The sequence below is a fragment of the Ascaphus truei genome, chromosome 3 (genome assembly GCF_040206685.1).
Source record: "Ascaphus truei isolate aAscTru1 chromosome 3, aAscTru1.hap1, whole genome shotgun sequence".
Lineage (NCBI taxonomy): Eukaryota > Metazoa > Chordata > Amphibia > Anura > Ascaphidae > Ascaphus > Ascaphus truei.
This window is the reverse complement of record NC_134485.1, coordinates 79,703,738-79,725,662: the sequence shown is the minus strand read 5'-3', so window position 1 is coordinate 79,725,662 and position 21,925 is coordinate 79,703,738. Positions and strand designations below refer to the sequence as shown.

Genomic DNA, 21,925 nt, shown 5'->3' with positions numbered 1-21,925 from the left:
GGATTTATTTCATGTTACTACTCAGGATGGGATAGAGAAGGTTCTGGTGGGTCTGGAGGTCCGAGGCTAATTTAAGTCATTAAATAGCCCCCTGGGTAGCAGCTTTTTGGGGATGTAAGTGCAGGGTAACCTTGCCAGACTGCCCTCTGTGGGTACAGTAATGCCTAGTGATGGCATTTATTGGTGACTGGGCAGGGTTCTTTGTGCGGTATCTGGGGACCATAATCCCAGCTGAGCGGCTGCAGCTTTGCGGTGCCTGGCTTGGGGTGTTTGTGCATCATTGGTTGGGGGAGCACTCTGGCAGGGTTGGCACTTACTGTTTTCTGTTATAAAAGCCGTGGTGCGTGTTTTATAACGAGTATATTTGAAGGGGTTGGGCAGAGCAGCATTGAAGGCCTTGCAGCACACTGCAAAGTGAGGCAATGCATGTTTTACTGGTGCTAGTAAAGGAGCTGACACAGCAAAGTGTTCTCAACTAGAGCATCATTTTTTCTCTTGCCCTTAAGTCAGGATCTCTTTTTGGCATCTCTATATTATGAACTTCTGACACAGGTCACTGCATTCAATTCACCTCAATTCAGTGATTGAAAGGCCTAAAAATAAAAAATTTAACGGTACTACCGTGGATGGATTCAAGAAATTCTAAAGCCATTAAACATTGTAGCAAAATGTATTTTAGTTCATTGTAGAAAGGTTTGCACAATATTTAAACTAAACGCAAAAGGAAAATTGTCAGCTGAATGAAATTCATTTTTCTTTAACTTCCTTCCGTGCTGTAGAAGCTGGCGAAGCACTGAAAGGGTTAATAGAAAAGTGGGGTTTAGGAATAGAAATACAGTAGCAGGAAAGTAAGTTTACATAAGCAAGGGGTGGAGCTATAAATAGAAAACTAGCGCTAATGCACACACCCTTTTAATACCCTCACACTTTGACTAATGCCTGATGGTGATCTGTGGTTTCCAAGCAATATGGCGCTAAATAATGTTTAACACCTTCATGGCCAGGTTGCATGCAAGGTAATGCAGTGTGAAGGGTTTAAAGGTTTTCATTGTACTCATTAAATGTAATTTACTGGAATTCTGGTGAGTTCTGTCAAAATTGCCACATTTCTGAGCAATGCAAACTTTCTTGACAAATTTGCAAAAAAAAAAAAACACAACATGTAAGGAATTTTATTTAAATACAGGCATACCCCGCTTTAAGGATACTCACTTTAAGTACACTCGCGAGTAAGTACATATCGCCCAATAGGTAAACGGCAGCTCACGCATGCGCCTGTCAGCACGTCCTGAACAGCAAAACCGGCTCCCTACCTGTACCGAAGCTGTGCGCAAGCGGGGAGACTATAGAGCCTGTTACAAATGCCTTATTTACATCAGTTATGCACGGATATGACGATTGCAGTACAGTACATGCATCGATAAGTGGAAAAAAGGGAGTGTTTCACTTTAAGTACATTTTCGCTTTACATACATGCTCCGGTCCCATTGCGTACGTTAATGCGGGGTATGCCTGTATACCAAGTTTTTCTCTTTGCTTCCCCCCCCCCTCCATATTGGTTAATGTTAGTGTTATTAGGCAGGGGTGGTCAACTCAAACCACCCCCCACCCCCCAATCGGTCAGGTTTTCAGGATATCCTAGCTTCAGCACAGGTGGCTCAATCAGAGGCTGAGCCACCTGTGCTGAAGCATGGATATCCTGAAAACCTGACCTGTTGGGGGTGGGGGGGGGGGAGTGGGGGCTTGTGGACTGGAGTTGAGCACCTCTGCTATAAGGGATCATTGTAGTAGATCCATTAGTACTTATAGCGGGTGATTAAACTATGATAGTGCTGACTCCGGTTGTAGTAATCCGAGCCCCGCTCGGCAGTTTGAAGCAGCAGCGCGTGCCGATCTATTGTCCCCCGATTTTAGATTGTGCCCAGTGGACACAAAATGGTTGTGTTGTAAGTGCTTGCTCCAACGGCCAGTTCCCAATGACGTCGCTACTTTCTATTTGTGATCCTGCAGCTGTGTGTCATTTCTTTTGTGTCAAACAGGGAAATCCCAAGGTTGGGAGAGCATGCATCAACTCACAGGTAACCTGGAAAAATATTGGGGGTGGGAGGAGTTGTCTTAATGAATAAATCCCATAGAGTTTTAACTTGTTTTTAGATTATTGTGGCACACACTCATTTAAATAAAGGCAGTTGGTAGGGAACATGGGGAGATGGGCACGGGCCTAGTGTGTAGATCTGGGAACTTCCTATTGGTTAATTGTTATAGGTTGAATAAATGGTAATGTTCTTTGTTGTTCCTGGTAACCTTTGACAATCCCAGAAAAAGCCAGAGGGAAGACATACATGTGACAGTAATTGCTACAGGGGGTGCTGCTGTACACCTCCCCATGAAGTTCTGATATAAGCCCAGGAAATACAGCAGATCACTGAGATAAGTCAGTATGCAATTCTAGGCAACGGCAGAGGGACTGGACTAGTTATGGCTCATGGAAGCTGGGGACCCAAACATTTCTGATAATAGGATTGCTTTATCTGGGTACTTCTACCAGTCCTGCAATTGACTTACTCAGATACCTTTCTCCTGATGCCCACGGTTTTCTGAATATGACCTCTGTCTCGCATCGTATGGGCTGCTATCAGGGTAGGGTGGCCATATTTGTCCTGGCAAAAAACAGGACAAATATCGTGCATGCGCAGACGTGAGAGCCAATTGCGCATGCGCAGTCACGAGCACCGACTGTTCATACGCGAACAGCGGTCACTAACTGCGCAAGCGCAAATGCCGGCTGCGCATGCGCGGTGAACTCTTGCTGGCCGCACATGCGCGATCGATGTTTGCAGGACCGTTATGTGCATAAACGATCTGCACTTGCCGACGGCTTGTACGCATGCATGATCGGAGCCTGCCGGTCGCACATGTGCACGCCCAGCAAGTGCTGACCCCGCATGCGTGGCCAGTGCACAGAAAAACCGGGACAGAGAGCAGAAAAGTCGTTACCCGGGACAAACTGTCAAAAACCGGGACTGTCCCGGCTAAACTGGGACGTCTGGTCAGCCTATATCAGGGGGGTACAGAAGGACAACTGTACTGGCAGAGGGATGAGGCTCTGCCCCACCTCCTCCCCCTCTGCACTACAATATCTGCGAAACCCCAACCCCTATCTCACAACCTCGCCCCCTCCAAGAAAAAAACTGCTGGGGTCAAGGTTCAAGTACCGGGCCCTGGAAAACGTAGTGGCAGGCCTGCACATCGTGAATCATCTCACCCATTCAAGGAGAACATATTCTTGTTAATAGAAAATTCTCTTTTAAAATTAAGAATGGAATTGATTTTTTAGAAGAAGTATGTGCGGGTGCCTGGAGGTGGCCAGCAAACAGAAAGCAGCAGTGTGTGTGCAATTGTGTAAACTGAAGTCTGAACTGTGACAAGCTACTTCTGATTTTGAAGGCCCACAAATGCAAACATTGGGACAGGTCTACTTATAGCATTGTGTTATACTGTAGCTTATTGTTCGAATATGTGTTTATAAAGATGCAACCAATGGTACAAAGATATATTCTCTCTTTTTTTTTATTATCATGCTGTAGCACTCCAGTTTATAGTGCTACTTTCTAAGAAATTCATGTTTTTAATTAAAAGTAAATGTGTATTATTTAAGTAACTCATTTAAAAACGAATTATAAAAAAAAAACTAAATGCTGAATCATTTAGAGAGACTTTTCATTTCTAGTAAAGATAAAGAACCCAGAACTGCATCTATATGTCTTCCCCGGTTCTCTATGGGATGAATGAAGCTGGTTTCCAGGAGATTGGAAGAATCACTTTTTTTTTACCAACCGTAGCTAGGGTTGCCAGGTGTCCAGTATTGAACCGGACTATCCTGTATTTGGACACTACTCCGTAAAACATACAGGTAATACTGGACATGTACAGTATGTGTCCGGTATTACCTCTCTGGACATACCTGTAGTCACCTTACGGCTTGGGGGGCCGTGGGATTTCCCTGAGCAGGGAGAGAGCAGGGCTGTTATGTAGGGTTGTCAGGTGTCCGGTATTTTGCCCCTGCGTCTGGTATAAAAGGAAAGGTTATCTCTCTCCAGATGCAGAGTGGCTGCAGGGGGGTGGGGGGGGGCAGCGGCGGCTGGTCAGAGCAGTTGCCACCATGCCCGGCTCTCCCCCGCTGCAGGCTTCTCTCTCCCTGTCTATCCCATGCCGAGTAGTGAGCGCCGGCATGAGAGGGTGGCCCAGACCCCCGCATCCACTGACCTCACTCCGCATCCACTGCCCCCCGTTTGCATCCACTGTTGTCGTCTTCCCCGCATCCACTGCCCCACCTCCCAGCCACTGCCCCTTCCGCAGCCACCGGGCCTGACCTGACACCATCCCCAAGGTAAGTCTGAATTTTATTGGGGAGGTGGGGATATTTAGTATATGTAGTGGGGAGCGGGGGGTATATTCTATATGTATTGGGGAGCTGGGGGTATATTCTATATGTATTGGGGAGATGGGGTATATTTTATATGTATTGGGGAGGTAGGGGTATTTTGTATATGTATAGGGGAAGTGAGGGTATTTTTATATGTATTTGGGAGGTGGGGGTATATTTTATATGTATTCGGGGTTGGTGGGGGTATATTTTATATGTATTCGGGGTTGGTGGGTGTATATTTTTATATGTATTTGGGGGGGAGTGATGGTATATTTTTTATATGTATTCAGGCAGCGTGGTGGTATATTTTTATATGTATTCGAATGGGGGGCGGGGGGGTTGCATCTTTTACCATTGTGTCCAGTATTTTTGGACAAGCCATCTGGCAACCCTAGTTACTAGGTGGCTGGGCAGCTTCCTCTATCCTGATTGGCTGCATTACCCAGCAGCAGCCAATCAGGAGGAGGCGTCAGGAGCCTAGGGGTGGGCCATGGAGAAGAAGAAACAGCATGGAATGGAGAGAGGTGAGAGGGGTGCGTGTGTGTGTGTGTGTGTGTCTCGAGTACATCGCACCATTCACGATTGTGTCCAGTATTTTTGGAGAAGCCACCTGGTAACCCTAACCGACACCTACGTATTTTTGATTAATTTCCTGTGTCTTCCTTCAAATCTTTTTGTTAAAGTGAATGCATCTTAAAAAACAACAACAATAATAAAACTGAGCACTGCAAAGACTATAATAACAGTGATATTATTTGAATCTGTATTGAAGTCAACTACATGTACTTAATGTGTTGCCTTAGGCAGGTACATTTCTGTATATGCAATAAGCTCCTAATAATCATGAGACATCTGTAAAAATGCAAGTGAATCATTACAGCTTTATTGTTCTTCTTAAAGGCATTAAAACAATAAAAACCAACAATTCTGTAATATTTTATGCAATCATTTCCAAGAGATTGTTTTGAGTTTGATTCCTTAGTAATACCGTAGTAATAGTGTGACTGGATGCAAATGTTGACATTATTGTTAATATTCATATTTATTCATTAACTAAGTGGCACATTCGGCACCTAACCTTAACCTAACCTTAAAAGGGACCATCCAATTTGTCATTAATGTTTCAACTCCTGCTGGTTGGGACAAAAAAAAATGTTCTGGATTTGGAAACGACTTGCCTTTTATTGGTTTTCAAAGAGTTTAGTAGTTTGTCTGTATAGTTTAGATATGCAGAGCAGGAGGAAACAGAAGAAAGAGCCAGAAATCGGAAGGTAAATCACCTGGTCAGTTCTGTTAAAGCTGCAGACTAAGCAATATCCTACGTGTGTGTTTTTGTTAATAAATCAGTTCTGTTCTATGAGAAAATACTTGTAGCATTTAAAACAAAAAAACAACAACTATGAATTACATTTTAAATGTATTATAATGTAACAAGCATTTTTTGTTTCTATAGCAACCATTTACAAAGGCACATCCCCTTCCTCTTCTGAAACAGGCTCTGACACACCCCTTTTTGAGCCCTGCCCTCTCTCTTGCAGTGCACCAATTGTATCTAGTGACTGTCTGGCCACATGATCTTCCCCACACAACGTTGCACCTTTGGTCCTCTTCCGCTGCACTGACAGACATTTAGTGAACCCCCGAGCCGAATCAGGAGAACGGGTCAATCGGCAACTTAGCTAATTACTTATCATTGTGTGGATTGTATTGATGCACATACTGTATTAAAAGGGAGCATTGGAGAGCAGGAAAAAGAACAGTAAACACCTGTAACCACTGTCATCCCCAGCCAAATACTGTTTTGCAATCAATGCCATAAATCAGTGGTTCACAACCTTTTTTACACTGGACACCCCCTGCTGGAAAATATTTGTTCTGTGGAGCCGAATTAATAAATCTTATTGCCTACACCAGGGGGGCGCAAAAATTTTTCCCTGCGCCCCACTACCGGTGGTCCCCTCACTCCCGCGCCCCCCCTAACCTGCGCTCCGGCGGACGTCACATGACCTCGCGGTGGCATTTTGATGCCGCGTTGCCATGGCGACGCAGGAAGGAAGCCGTCGGAGCCTAAGTAAGTAAAGGTTTACAGAGGCCCTGCAGCTCCCCCGGCACTTAATTTAAGTACCTCTGTAAACCTCTGTAAACCCTGCGCCCCCCCGTCGGCAGTCTCGCGCCCCCCAGTTTGCGCACTGCTGGCCTACACACCAAACTACTGCTAAGAAACCAGTTTGACCGATCTTAAACATTATAGATCCCAAACCGCATCTCACTGTGTGCAGACAGTGTGGATGGTATTGCTGTCAATGACCAAAGGAGCTTCAAAGGCATGCCCGACAATGCCTTGTAGCGGCTGACGGAAGCCACTGTGGAGTACGGCTTTCCTACGGTAATTGCGAACTGTACCATTGAGGTGCAGTTTGGGACCTTACTAAGCACATGATCACTCCACAGACTCAGGAACTCACTATATCGCCTGGGATCTGCCATTACATATTTTGGGGGGCAAACCCCTTGGAGACACTCGGGAAACCTTAGGGAATCACTGCCACAAATAGTCACGTGTTTATACTCCTTTCTTTAGAAAGTTGGTAACATTCTGCCTAGCCTATGACCATTATTCCCTCCACTCATCCCTATAGTGCCTGTCTTTTTAAAAACAATACCTTCTTAAAGAGGAACCTTCTCAAACAATACCTTCTTAAAGAGGAACCTTCTCAAACAATACCTTCTTAAAGAGGAACCTTCTCAAACAATACCTTCTTAAAGAGGTACCTTCTCAAACAATACCTTCTTAAAGAGGAACCTTTCCAAACAATACCTTCTTAAAGAGGAACCTTCTCAAACAATACCTTCTTAAAGAGGTACCTTCTCAAACAATACCTTCTTAAAGAGGTACCTTCTCAAACAATACCTTCTTAAAGAGGTACCTTCTCAAACAATACCTTCTTAAAGAGGTACCTTCTCAAACAATACCTTCTTAAAGAGGTACCTTCTTAGACGATACCTTTTTAAAAATGATACCTTCAATATAATATGTTGCCATTCTACCATGTGCTGCATAACTTTATGGTTAAAATGCTGCTTAATGGAAATTCTCCCCACAACACACACGCACACTTTTACCTTGGGTGGGAGGCCTCCAGTGTCACGCGCAGGATATAGACGTTTGTCCCAACTTTTGGTGGGCCCTAACTTCCGGTGCCGATTGGTGGGTGGGGAGGCCCTGCAGCTGGGCCCAGGCAGCAAACAGAGGGCAGGTAGGCGGATGCAGAAGTTGAGTCCACCCTCTGGCCGTGCTCAACTTCCATCACCGACTGGCTGGGGCCCTTACAGCCACAGGACCCGGGAGAGTTCTCCCAGCTCTCTGACCCCTCTTGACAGCCCTGCGTCAATGCACTAAAATAAGGGACAACTATGCGTCCCGACAGACCGTAGCGGTACAACAGGCCAATGCAATGAAATAAGGAAAATCCCATATATATGGGACATCTGGAAACCCTACCCTAACTCTACCTAATCCGATAACCAATTACCCAAAGTAAGAGTAAGCTTTATAATGTAAAGCAAAGGATTTTCATACAGCAATATTCTGTGAAACTTTCGCCCCGTCTTGTTAATGAAGTCTAAATAATCCAGAGTGTTAGGAATCATCATCATATATTATCTTAATTAACTTATCAATAGAAATTTGGACTGTCTTGGTGCTAAACGAGGTGCTGAAAGAGTTTATACTGTATTTGCCAAATTTGACAATTATGCCGTGAAGTCAGCGTTCATTACATAAAGGACCAAAGGGAAGAAATGCACTGCAAAGTGATGTTGGTTCCTAAAGTACTAAATGGGGAAAATTAATGTGTCTTGTTCAATAGCTTGAATTGGCAGTCTAGGCCAGTGGTTTCCAACCTTTTTTTGGTTAAGTAACCCTATATTTATATTGTGAAATTCTGCGGGACTCCAACCCTCTCTAATAGTATGTCTGAGATCAGATGCATTGTAAGGAACCCCAACACTCTCTAATAGTATGTCTGAGATCAGATGCATTGTAAGGAACCCCAACTCTCTCTAATAGCGCGTCTGAGATCAGATGCATTGTAAGGAACCCCAACTCTCTCTAATAGCACGTTTGAGATCAGATGCATTGTAAGGAACCCCAACCCTCTCTAATAGCACGTCTGAGATCAGGTGCATTGTAAGGAACCCCAACCCTCTCTAATAGTGTGTCTGAGATCAGATGCATTGTAAGGAACCCCAACCCTCTCTAATAGTGTGTCTGAGATCAGGTGCATTGTAAACTCTTCTGTATTTGGTAACATTTTCAAATAACCTGAACATTTCAGGGAACTATTTAGGGATGATTGTGGAACCCTTATTAAAAAACACTGATCTAGGCCAATGAAGCAAAATATCTGTCTGCGTCATGACTCATAGGCTATAAACTAAACAAACTCCATCTTTTTCACAGCCACTTGTGAAAAGTAACAGCGTGAATGTGTCCTGACTAGCTCACTACAACACATATTCAAGCCGGTATGGGACGTTTGGCTGCGGCCTTTTGGCCGTGACCAGTCTGCCCGTGGCACTCCACCGCATCGCAAGTCGCCACTGGGAAAACTCACTGCTGGACAAGTCGCCATTTCTTCTTCACCTTTCTTTGCAGTCACCACCATCCAGGACACTGAGCGTAAATGTGTACACTTCCGCTAACCAGGACCCTCAGCGCCCCCGCTAGGCCTTCTCAGCTTGCTCGCCAGACCCCGCCAGTGACACAATTTTGTTTTACATTTTCTTGTGATAAGATGGCACACAGAGTCCAGCGGGCGTGCTGAGTGTGCTGGTTAGCGGGCTCATTCATAACAGGAGTGTTCACATTCAGAGTGGCGGACGAAACGTTTAAAGATGGCGGTGGCAGTGGCTGCGAAGAAGCGTCAACATGTCCAGTGGTGAGGTTTCCCGGCGGCAACTTAGGATGCTGCGTTTGGTCGACAATGGTGAAAAGCAGGTTTGCAGACCTTTCTGAGACCTATTGTATTATTATTCCCTGTATTGTGTTATCTCTGTATTGTCAATGTGTACATTGTTGGTGCTGCATAATTAAATATATTGATATACAATCACACACTTCTGACTTCACCCACCTATGACCCAGATGGTTCCAATAATTTGCCTGCACTGAGGTGGACATTGTTTAACTCTTTTCCTGCCAGTGAGACATGCAATGGTTTGCATACAGTATTATACAAAGAAACCTTGATTTCCTTTTTTCCCCATATTTTCTTTACTTTTCCTTTCATTCTGATCTTACAATTCAGTTGTTCAATGGAAAACTATCGACACGTTTTCCATTTTTGTTATTGTGGCAAAATAACGACTTGTTTAAATCTTAGCCCTCATCACTGTAGATTTCCTTGCATATTCTTTATTTTCATTTATTGTATCTTCCATAACATTGGTTTCTGCACATTTCCAGGGTTTTAGGTACAGCAGTTAAAAAAGGGCAGAAATGTTACATGGTCAAAGTCAGGGGTGATCAACTCCAGTCCTGCTGGGTCACCAAAAAGTCAGGTTTTCAGGATATCCCTGCTTCAGCACAGGTGGCTCAATGAATGGCTCAGTCTTTGACTTCATCTGGTCTAAGTGTTCTCTCTTTAATTGCAACTGTTAAATATGATGCAAGTGGGGCAGAACTTGTATCAGGAATCTGCAAGCAGCTGCCAAAGAAAGTGCTGGAAAGTATGTGTGTATGTCTTTATTTATATAGCACCATTAATGTACATAGCGCTTCACCGTAGTAATACACGTGGAAATCATATAAATAACAGATCATGGGAATAAGTGCTTAAGACATAAAAGTAACATTTCGGGAGAATAGTCCCTGCTTCGAAGAGCTTACAATCTAATTGGTAGGTAAGAACGTACAGAGACAGTAGGAGAGAGTTCTGGTAAGTGCGTCTGCAGGGGGCCAAGCTTTATGTATAATGTGTATAGTATTAGCCACGTTGTTACTCATATGCTTCTTTAAGCAAGTGTGTCTTAAGATGGGAAAGTGACAGTGCTGAAACAGTAACCCCCTGCAGGAGTTTACAATGTACACAAAAAAGGTCAGAATCACTTCTAAAGGCCTGAAATATTAACAGTGCAACTTGCGATTCTCTTTGCTAAATGACGCATGATTTGCAGCTAAACACTAACCAGGAAAGACTTAAGCAACTGCGATCAGCGCAGCCAGAAAGAGAGGAAGGGTGGGGGTTAATTAATTAATTGGTTGACCATATTGTCCTTATCTGCCACCAATGTCTTTATTTCTATATGACCAACACATATTTTTCATTTGTTAATATGTTAATTTGTAGTTTTCAGCCAGCTGCTTTATGTATGTGTAGTTCTTGTCGTCCTTTGTATGCTACAGCACTGTAAAGAAACCTGCGTGAGTACTGTAGGTTTTTAAGTAGTGTATTGAAGAATTGCAGAATTTCTGCCATAAAAGACAATGGTTGTGATGCCTAATTATTAAATGGATATGATGGATAAAAAAAAGGAATGTAGATAATTTTTTAGGAGATTATTGCTTCTCAGAAAACATTATTTGGGAGAATTGTGAAAACAAAACAGAAATGCCAGTCGTTATTATCCTTCTCTTTGACTTTAGGGATAGAGAGTTATCCACAGCTATTAACTCATAAGTACCATGCTCGCATACAACACGTGAACATCATGATTCTCTTTACTAGCTTAGAGGGTAGGTACTGTAGAGTGCTTTCCCTTGTGACAAAAGAAAGATCAATCTCAGGTGTGAGAACGGATTGGGAGTATATTTACTAGTTAAGTGGGATAACCATTATTGCCTGTTAACAATGATTAACTTGAGTGTGAATAGCTATTGCACTTTAATGAATATACCTTAAGGGAGATGTTAAACTCTGGGGAATTGAACCAGCTCACTTACGAAACTATTGCGTATAGAAAGAAAGCTGTTCATAGGTTCCCCCTAGTGGCGATGAAGTGTATTTCTGCAAATTTACCCATTTGTTCACGTTTTGGCATTTCTTAGAACCTGCAGCCATTGATTTGCTTGGTACTTCTATTCACCAATCTGCGATTTTCCAGCCAACCAAAACTGCGCACAGAGTGAACTGGGACATGTAATCTCTAGTTTTGCTGGGCTTTACCCTATGTATAGTTAATCACATGTAAAAATGCTTATTAGATTGCGTTACTAGTGCATTTTCCTTTACATGACTTGCTGGTATTGTATTCTACTTATTTCCTATTGTGCTTCCAGTGGGGGTTTTTTTCTTAATAAATTTGGTGCCCTTTTATGCACCAGTTTTGCTTCACTTTTGCAGCTGGGAGACTTTGATACATGACCCAATATTTCATTGTCTACTTTGTTATTTTGATCCAAATTAACACATTTCACCAGTAGCATCACCAACAAGGTGGAGGGGCGTATGTACAGTTTCAATGCAAAACTATTGATTTCAATGGGATCTTTTGCTTTGATACATACATACAGACATATATACAATATGGTGCTGACTTTTTGGCCCAGAGTTGTGCCAATTTCCCCTTGATACTTACAGTGTGTGGTGTGTGTGTGTGTGTATATATGAGACCCACAAGGTCGAAACCGTCTGTCTGCTAGTGGGTTCACTGGCTTTGCATCTCTTCCCAGGCTATGTTTGGAACTGTGTTTAAAACAGCGAGCATTGGCTTGGGGGTTCCATGTAATAATGGATTTGAGACAAAAGGCGGCACTGTGTGCTCATTTGCATGTAATTTCCCAGAATCCCTTACTGCAGTGGAAGCACTGTATGCTAGGTGATAATGGCAAAAAGCAGGGTTGCAGACCTGTCTAAGACATGTGTATGTGCTCTCAGTAATATTTTTATATGTATGTATGTATATGACAGCTTCTCAGCATTTAATAAGATGAAATACTAGAAAGTAAATAAAGCATGTAGCGTATGCAGTGGTAGCATGACAAATGGAAATTTACTCAAATGATAAAATATGCAGGCAGGTTTGTGCCTTGAATGAAAGACCAAAGTGGCGTAAAGAACATCTCAGGAATTGAGCACAGCTTGAGGATGGGCTCAATCATTTTCAGGGACCATAACTCCAGTATCGCAAACTAAAAGCATAGATTTCTCATCTTGTCCACGCTCAAGGCAAACTGTATTGAAAGAAAAATACATCAATGTAAACGTTATGGATCAACCTCGGAGACATGACAGAAGTGTGGAAATGCAGACTTATGGGATGTTGCCTTGCCATCCTATGCTTTAAACCTTCAAATAACAAAGTATGGAGTGATATCCTTTATGGAGGACTATACTGTAATTCTGCATTTCAAACTTTTTTTATCAGGTGCATTATTATTTATCCAATGTTACAAATATGTTGTTTCTACTTTTTTTTTTTCATTTTGTGTAAAACAAAAACAAAACAGTGTAGGCCTACTCAATTAAATCCTCCATTCAAATGATTACTTCCACTCAAATATTTTTACCCAAATACATTTTATTTATATGGGGAAAAAAATAGGGGAAGGGGGCACGTACAAATAAAACGTGGGGCAAATATTGCACTGCAGTGGAAGCAGATCCCACCACCCCCACTTCAGGTTTGTAGAGATAAAGTGAGATTCATACTAGAGTTGGAGAAGCTGACCGTAATTTTAAATAGCACTATGCCCCTATTCTTAAAAATGTGGCCCCCAGGCGGCCTTTCCAGGAGACGATCCTTCGATACAGCAATTAGCAGACAAAGGATTAGCTGGTTCATTCAGAGCGGGGTTTGGGAATCATATCGAAATGAGCTTTAAGTTGCTGTTTACAGGTAGATTTTGGAGGTTTCAAGCTATTCTAAAAAATTTTTTTATGGTTTTGATAGTCACTGTATACTGTATTTATATAACGTATGATTGCTTTTCTTGTAGCCTCATCTCCCACTTTTTCAAGTTTTGTATCCTTTCCCGTATTTTATTTTGTAAAATAAATAAATAATAATAATTGTTCGGCAAAAACAAAGTGGGGCAAATACCAAAACGCCAGACAATTGCTTGAAATGTCGCTGACATTTACTCGGGCATGTTTTAGTGAGGTTTTCCCGTTATTATTTAAACGAGATTTTGCACACAAATGCAATGCTTGTGAAAGAATGAGTTGTTCATGAAAATGTGCCTACTCCCAGAACAAAAACAGTGTAATGTTAAAAAAACAATTAAGAAAATGAAAAATGTGTTTTCTATAACTATGGCACCAGTAAATGACTCCCTAGATTCCTATACTTAATTTGGAATATTTGAACATAATCATTCTCTGAAGTTTGTTTTTCCTTTCTTTGATACACGTAATGCTATTTTTTGCACTAGTATGACCGGGAGATTGATAAATACAGTATCTCTACATGCAAATAAAAAATTTCATTAATGTAAATCCTTATATTCACAAGTGTTATGTTCAACTATATATGTCTGTTCATATTACAGCCCTTCTATTCAAATACAAAGATACATTCAATGTATATTTAAAGAAAAAATTCTATGATATATTTATCCTTGAAGTCAAATAAATCCTTTTATTGAATTAAATGTTGAATTAGCATAAACCCTTTAACAAAAGTAAGTCCTAGTCCACAGTGATGCAGGTCAAATAAATGGTAAAAGAAAGACAAGCCCAGTCGCAGAATATGATATACTCCTCAGTCCATATTAGTACATGCCAACCTATGTCCTGAGGCTATCAGGAGATTTGGACCTATCAACTCCATTAGTTACACCCCGGGACCATCACTGACATGCCACTAAAACATCACTAACTCAGCTATCTTTATGATGAACATTCAGTTCCTTCTTGGAGTCCTCCGTTCTCTGGAATGTTACATGCAGGGCTATGTTGGTTTGTGTGGGGATAATTTAGACCACTTTGGCAATCTTTTATAGGAGTAAATTGAGACAGATTATTATTTTCCACTTCTGGAGACCTCTGTGAGTAAGAGGGTTGGGAGACTGACCCCAAATATCGACAGTGTCCAGCCTAAATCGGGAGGGTTGGCTTGATTTATGTATAGTGGGGTCAAGTTATTAAGTCTCCCAACCAAAAACAAAATTGGAGCAAAAAAAACAGAACTAAGAAAAAGAATCCTACTGTACAAAAAGCAGAGATTTTACTTCCAAAAACTCTGCTGCCGTCTCTTTGCACTGATTTTGCCCAAGTGTTTGCAGCTGTGAAAGCCCAGCTAACTTGTTTTTTATTTGCACTTGTCAAATCACAATGGGGGATGTATCAAAATAAGAAAAAAATATTGGATCCAATTTATCAAATACAAAGGAATACAATGGGATTGTTTGCATGATAAATAATATAGTGCAAAGTTTTTGGCCCAGTTGTTCATATGGACGGATTGCTTTCAATGGAATATTTGTTTTGATAAATACAGTGGCAGGGATTTGCAGATGAGATTCTTTGGAAATATGTACCAATGTCTCCCAGTGCTGCAAAACTGGTGAAAAAAAAATAGAACCAGGTTAAAAAAAAAAAACTTTTTATTTTGTTCAATCTGGTGGTATTTAATTGCTCATTGAAGAAATGTTGATGTATAACCTCATGGGGTAAAATATTCAATATTGTGCATGTTTTTTTTTTTTTAATCAGTTCTGTCGTATTAGATAATACTTACTGTAAATAAAAAAACACAACTTTTCGTGCCATTTTTAATGAGTTTTAAAAGAGCAATCCAAGCGGGCGTCACCTGGGCCAATTACAATCCAAACTGGATGACATCACGGCTTCTTAATGGCCTGCTGGAAGCGGGAGCTTTGAAAAGCGGCCATTACGCGAACCCCAGGTAGCAGCTACTGGCAACCGCTACAAAGGTAAGTATCTCTGGAAGCAGGGGTTCCCTGGAGCTGAAATTAATGGGGTTCAGCTCCGAGACTCCCTGCTTCAATCCATTCAAAAAGTTTGAATTGTTGCTTTAATTTACTGAGCATCCTGTGTTTTCTATAGCAGGTTTTAGCACGCTTCCCCAGCAATGCAAGATCTTTGTAACACTTTCCTGTTTGTGATAATTTGTTGCCAATATACCCTGCAGTTTTGGCTGCAAACTGTAACAATAGCAATGCTACCATATTAATGTAAGGATACATTGCTGATTTAAGGATTGATTGAAACTGAAAGGCAGCCACTACGTGACCCCGGGGAAACAGGATCTTTGCCGATCGATCACAGGAGAATGGATCGATCAACAACTTAGGTAATTACTTGTCATTAAAGGTAATTATAGGCTGCATATATTAAAACAAAAATAAAAATTACACATATATATTTTTAAAGTGCTGCGAGTGTTGCTGCGAGCAATGGTGCTAGCAATGCTGTGATTAATGCTGCGAGCAATGCTGCGAGTAATGCTGCTTTCGCTTCTAAAGTTTTAATGTCATGGTAAAATATATATTTTTACTTTTCACAGACTTTAAAGTTCAATAATTTGTAAACTATTGTATTTACACTTAACTCTGTTCATCCTTTTCTTACCAATATACCTACATGTGCATAAAACATATATACAAAATACTGGACCATGATCTAAAAATCCGCCTTTATTAGTGATAGAAAAGCAGAACTGCGGAAGAGAGCTGCCTGCAGGGGATTCCACGTGCCACCATTAAAGCCACCAGGTGATACGGAGCCACGGTTTGAGACACCGTTTTGAGGCATGGATGATATGCTCAAAACAAGCATCTTTTTATGTGTTGTTACAATTTACTAATACATTCAAAACATAAAATATAACACCACTAAGTTCTCAACTGGTAACGTACAGGGACTGAATAAATAATAATAATAATGTACAGTATAGAATGACAATTGCTCTTTTAGACAGTATCTTTCATGACCATCATAATGTATAAGCAATAAAAACAAAATAGCTACAATTTATACCGTAGAGTCAAAAGAAATAACAAGTCACCAAAAAGGATGTTCATGAAAACATGATGCTTTTACACATGTACAGTATTGATCCACAAACGATTCAACATTCAATATTCATGTATGACAATGTACGTGAACCTTTAGATTCAGTTCCCCTTGAGCAGTAATGACTTTCCTGTTACTGCTGGTCAGTCTTTCACATCGATTTTGAAGAATTTTGGCCCATTTCTCTTTACGGAACTGCTTCAACTCAGTTACGTTTGAGGGCTTCCTTGCATGGACAGCTCGCTTCAGGTCCTGCCACATTTCGATGGGGGTTAGGTTCCCACATTTTGATGGGGTTCGACTTTGACTAGGCCATTCTAAAATGCGTGATTTATTCTTCTACAGCCATTCTTTTGTAGATCTGCTCGTATGCTTAGAATCATTGTCTTGCTGCTTGATCCACTTTCCCTTCAGCTTCAGCTGCCATCCAGGTCCTGAGGCAGCAAAGCAATCCCAAACCATCACACTCCCACCACGCTTGACGATTGGGATGAGGTTCTTCTGTTTGAACGCAGTTCTGTTTTTCGCCAAACATAACGTTTCTCATTGAGGCCAATTGAGACAGACTCGTCTGTCCAGAGAAATTGTTCCAGAAGTATTGTGGATCGTCTAGGTGGTCTTTTGGCAAACTTCAGAAGGGTAGCAATGTTCTTTTAGAGAGCTGGGGTTTTCTCCTTGCTATCCTTCGAACACCATTCTTGTTCAATCTTTTTCTGATAGTTGAGTTATAAAAACTCACATTAGCCAATGCGAGAGTGGCCTGCAGATCCTTGGCTGTTACTCTGGGGTTCTTTGTGACTTTCTGGATGAGTTGCCAGTTTGTTCTTGGAGAGATTTTGGTAGGATGACCGCTCCTGAGTATAGTGACTGTGGTCTTGACTTGTCTGCTAATGGATTGGTGGAGCTCCAAATCCTTAGAAAGTGGTTTTGTAACCCATTTTAGACTGATGAGCATCAATAACTGCTTTTCTGAGGTCCTCTTGAGATTTCTTTTGATTCTGGCATGATTGTGTGAAGACCAAACTCACACAGTTTTTGATCTTTGTATAGGGGGGGGGTGGGGGCTCCTAAACTCACACCTGAAGATCTACCTAATTATTTAAACACTTGATTCTAAATATCCCCTTTAATTTAGCGATAAAATCGGGGTTTCACTTACTTTTTCCCATACCATGACTCTTAATTACTCATTGTTTGTCTAATTCATACATTTTGTTTCAAAAGGCATGGAATTGATTAATATAAACCCTATTGAATATTTAAGAACAGACTAGTTTTGATTCAAGAATGTTATTATGGAAAAACAATGTAATTTCCGTAATTATCATTTGGGTTCACAAACTTTTTCTCAGCACTGAATGTACTATATATATATATACACAACTGTATGCTCATCTGCATGTCTTAGGCAGGTCTGCAACCCCGCCTTTCCCCATTATCACCCAGCACACAGCACTTCCACTGCAGCAAGGGATTCTGGGAAATGACATGCAAATGAGCACACAGTGCCACTTTTTGCTTCAAAACCATTTTTAACATGGTTCCCTATAGGCTTAAGCTTGCTGCATGGTCACAGCTTTGAGCACAGCCAGGGTTAAGGTGCATACCCAGAAAACCACCCACAGACAGCTGTTTCGACCTTAATGGGTCTCATCAGTGTGGGGTTGATTAACTGGGTATGCAAAGAAGCTATAGGATGGGCCAACCATAATACTGAGTTAAGTTATGGTGAGTAAAAAAAGTGTCAAAAACCCTCCACAGCAAAGCAAATATGCAAATGTAAATACAACTGTATGCTCATCTGCATGTCTTAGGCAGGTCTGCAATATATACTGTATGTAAAGTGGATACCACAATTCATGAAAATGAAAAAAACCCTATAGACAACATATTGTAGAAGACTCATTAAGATGCCGGGCAACAGGTTCCAGGCGGAGCGCTACACAACATGTAGTGGCCCCCACCCACCACATAGGCTGAGTGGACCAGCACCCCTAGAGGACAAGAAAATATGCTACCAATCACACATCACATATTGTGAATAATGTACTAGAATATTCCATAGTCCATATTTACAAAGCAGTCTTCTGTCTTAAGACACCTTATAGGCAAATGACTTGTCGTCCATCACTGGAAGGAGCCTTATGGCTGTAGACTGTTTAGTAAATATAGCCCCATATATTTTCTTGTGCGAGTAAGCAAAGTATAATTATGATGTTAAGTAGGACCTGTTTTTTTTAGTTGCAACAAGCTTAAGCTTGAAAATATTATGTTTGCATACTATCTCAAATCTTAGCAGATGTAATATACTGCACTGAACATGTTAACAACTGTAAGATTGTTGGTACCGTTGGCAATTGTTTTTCACCAATATTGCATGGACTGGATACATTTGTCGAAGATCTGACGTCCTGAAGGTTGTAGTGATTAGTGAAGAAATTAACAGTAAAAATAGCATACAGTGTGTATACAAAAAGTTTCTAACAGGGGAAATTCTGTTAAAACCCTCACTCTAAAAGATTACTGTTGATCTAAGTTCAGATTTGATTCTAAATTAAAATTCCCCAAATAAATCCGAAAGCAGTTCAGGTTTATTTATTCAACCCACACTTCAAGAAGAAATATTAGTCGCTCTGGATTTCTGTCTGCCTCCTGCATTTGCCATAATGCATTTTGTGTGTGCTTTACCTAAGAGCCATAAATCTCCCTCTTTCTCTCTGGTACTGTCTTGCTCCATCTTCTCCAGCTCTAATACTGTCATCTTGTTTTGTGCTCTATTTACTTAAACCTCTTGTACCCGTCATGCTTTTTCTCTAGCTCATACTTCTATATTTCTTTATGCAATGTCTCTTATTGTCTTTCTTTCCTGTTCTCTTGTTTTATCTTTAAGCTGCCTTCTTCTCGGGGCCGTTTTAAGATCTGCGTAGGCCCTAGACGCCCCAACATAGCGTCAAACGGCGTCTCGTTGCCATGGCAATGTGACGTTGCGATGTCAAATGACGTCATGATGTTGTGTTACCACGGCAACCCAATGCCGTGCGCTGTCACGTTGATGACGTCCGCAGCGTCATTTGACGGTGGGATTCCAAAGGATATGGAGGGGGAGACAGCAAAGACACGGCTAACACATTTAAGTGCCTTGGGCTGGTGGATTTGAAAATCCACCGCTGCACCATTTATGTGACGCATATATGCAGTACAGATCTATTCTTATAAGATTGCTAGACGCTACCTTAATAAATTGAATTTTAAAGTGTTCACAACTACACAAGTTATTGATAACAACACGAAACACAGTGCAAATTTATACAAGGGTTATGTTAACCGCTGATTTAATGAAGTACCGTATAATTTGTAACTGCCCTACGAATAAAAGTAATATACCTACCACTTAGAATTTCATTTTAGTATTGTTTACATCATATTTTTGTATTTTATGTAAAATATTCTCTATATAGTTTTATAATTAAATTTTAAGATACTTTTTATCTGTATTTAGCTGAAAAAATGTTGACAGATATAAGGCCGCGCATATAGTGCTCGCGACGGGTGACGTCACCCATTGCCGTCCCCGCTAGCGAAAGTTATATTTTGCTTTGCGGCGGCGTCGTGGGCTTACTGGCATTTGATTGGTTCAGGGGCTGTCACATGAGGCGACAGCACTTGACAGCTTCCAAAATTCGCAACGCTCTGTCGCATAGTCGCCGGCGCGCTTACTATAAGCGCACGCGGCGGCGGCAATGCATTTGTTTTTGGTCAACGTCGCATCGCCGTCGCCTGTCGTGGGCACTATACGCACGGCCTAAGAGAAAACATGAGTCTGGATTTGAAAAACAAAAGGAAAAAGAAGAAAAGAAACAAGTGCTTTCTTCCCCTATCTTCAGGTCAACACATTTTTTTTCCAGGTCTCAAACTTTTTTGTAGGCCCCTTGAAAGGCTCGTAGGCCCCTAGAAAGGCTCGTAGGCCCTAGTCACAGTGCCTATTGTTCCTAATGGATAAAATGGCCCTGCTTCTTCTGTCACCTATACATCCTCTCTTTGGGGCCTATATAGCAAGGCAAAAATGGAGAAAATCTTGGGCAAAAAGTCTGCACCACATGTACTGTATCAAAGCAAATAAATCCCATTTAAATCAATATGATTTTTTTATTTGATACATAATTTACAATATCTTTGCCCCACAATTGCTCCTCTGTTGCCTTATATGCCAATTTATCTCTTGTTATCAGCTTTCCTACAGTAGCTATCCAACCCTTTGCCATTTTGTACACGTCCATGTACAATAGCCCCCATCTGTTCTGTGTTGTCGCATATTCTGTGTTCTTTTTTTCTTAACCGTGAGCTTTCCACCTATCCTCTTTTCTCTGTGCTTTGCTGTGTTTCCTTATCTGTGCCCTCTCCATTATGCACAGAACTTATTTGTAAAAATGGCGTTAGGGCGTTTTTGTTTTTTTGTATAACATGATTTATGACAGTGCAGTCGCTATTTCACCTTTGTGGGAATTGCTCAGTAATATGAAATATTCCGATCAGACGTTGCGTTTTTTCTTTGTTAATGAGGAGGTTCCCCACGTATGTCGTACGACTGGGCTGAACATTGGATTTTTAATCTAGCGCCTTCAGAAAAGGAAAATCAAGCAGATCCATCGAGTTTCAGTCAAAAAAAAACAAACAAACGTGCAGCCCAAAGGAGACCTTTCTTTTAAATGCTCAGTACAAAACAAATACTTCAAGACTGTGAAGAATGTCTTAGATCTTTTCCTAGTGAAGTTTGTTTGAATCTTGTGTTAGCAATAGATTGAGGAACTAAAATATGCGCTACCATGAGCCAGCTACATACGCACGTTTGGAATAATTACTTGTACAGGATAACCTTCAATAGCACACACTGTTACCACGAATTTCTGCACAAACTTTCTTAGCCCATAAACTACTGCGTTACTTTATAGTTCTCTAGAAGTCGCAGAACCACTGAAGGGGTAAATGCTGTATATAACTGATACTAAAGAAGGGCAAGGCATCACTTATTGATACAAATGGTGAAGATGTCTCTCTCAGGAGAAACTTTCATTACAATGAAAATGTTCCTTTCTTATTGTTCCTTGCCTTATTTTTCTATTTCTACTTATACTTTACTAACAAACTCTTGCTGTTATGTCCTACAGTAATCCTCCTACAACTCAACACCAACTGAGGACCTTTCACCATGTTAAACTCCTCCCAGTCTCAACCTTGAGAGTACATTCTTAACTACAGTAAAGGAAAGCTGTATTCACATGTGAAGGATGGAATAAAGGACACGTGAGTTCTTAGGGCCGCCAATAGCTACTGTGTTCCCACAATGCCAATAGCTTTCTCTGGGCCCAGGACAAGTCTTGACCTGGACCCTGGGTTGTTGAGCCTGCTCAGGCCTTAAGCACCCCAGAGTAAATATATTTAATTTGTTTTCCATTTAAAAAAAAAAAATATTATACACACACACACTTCGCCCTGTTGGAGGTTTTGATTTTTATTTGAA

The 21,925-nt window shown here is 41.2% G+C and overlaps 1 protein-coding gene across 11 annotated transcripts in view; it reads right to left on the bottom strand.

Annotated features, from left to right (window-relative positions):
* The window catches only part of RAP1GAP2 (RAP1 GTPase activating protein 2), a 693,938-nt gene that overhangs the window by 264,307 nt on the left and 407,706 nt on the right, over positions 1 to 21,925 (bottom strand). The window lies entirely within an intron of this gene.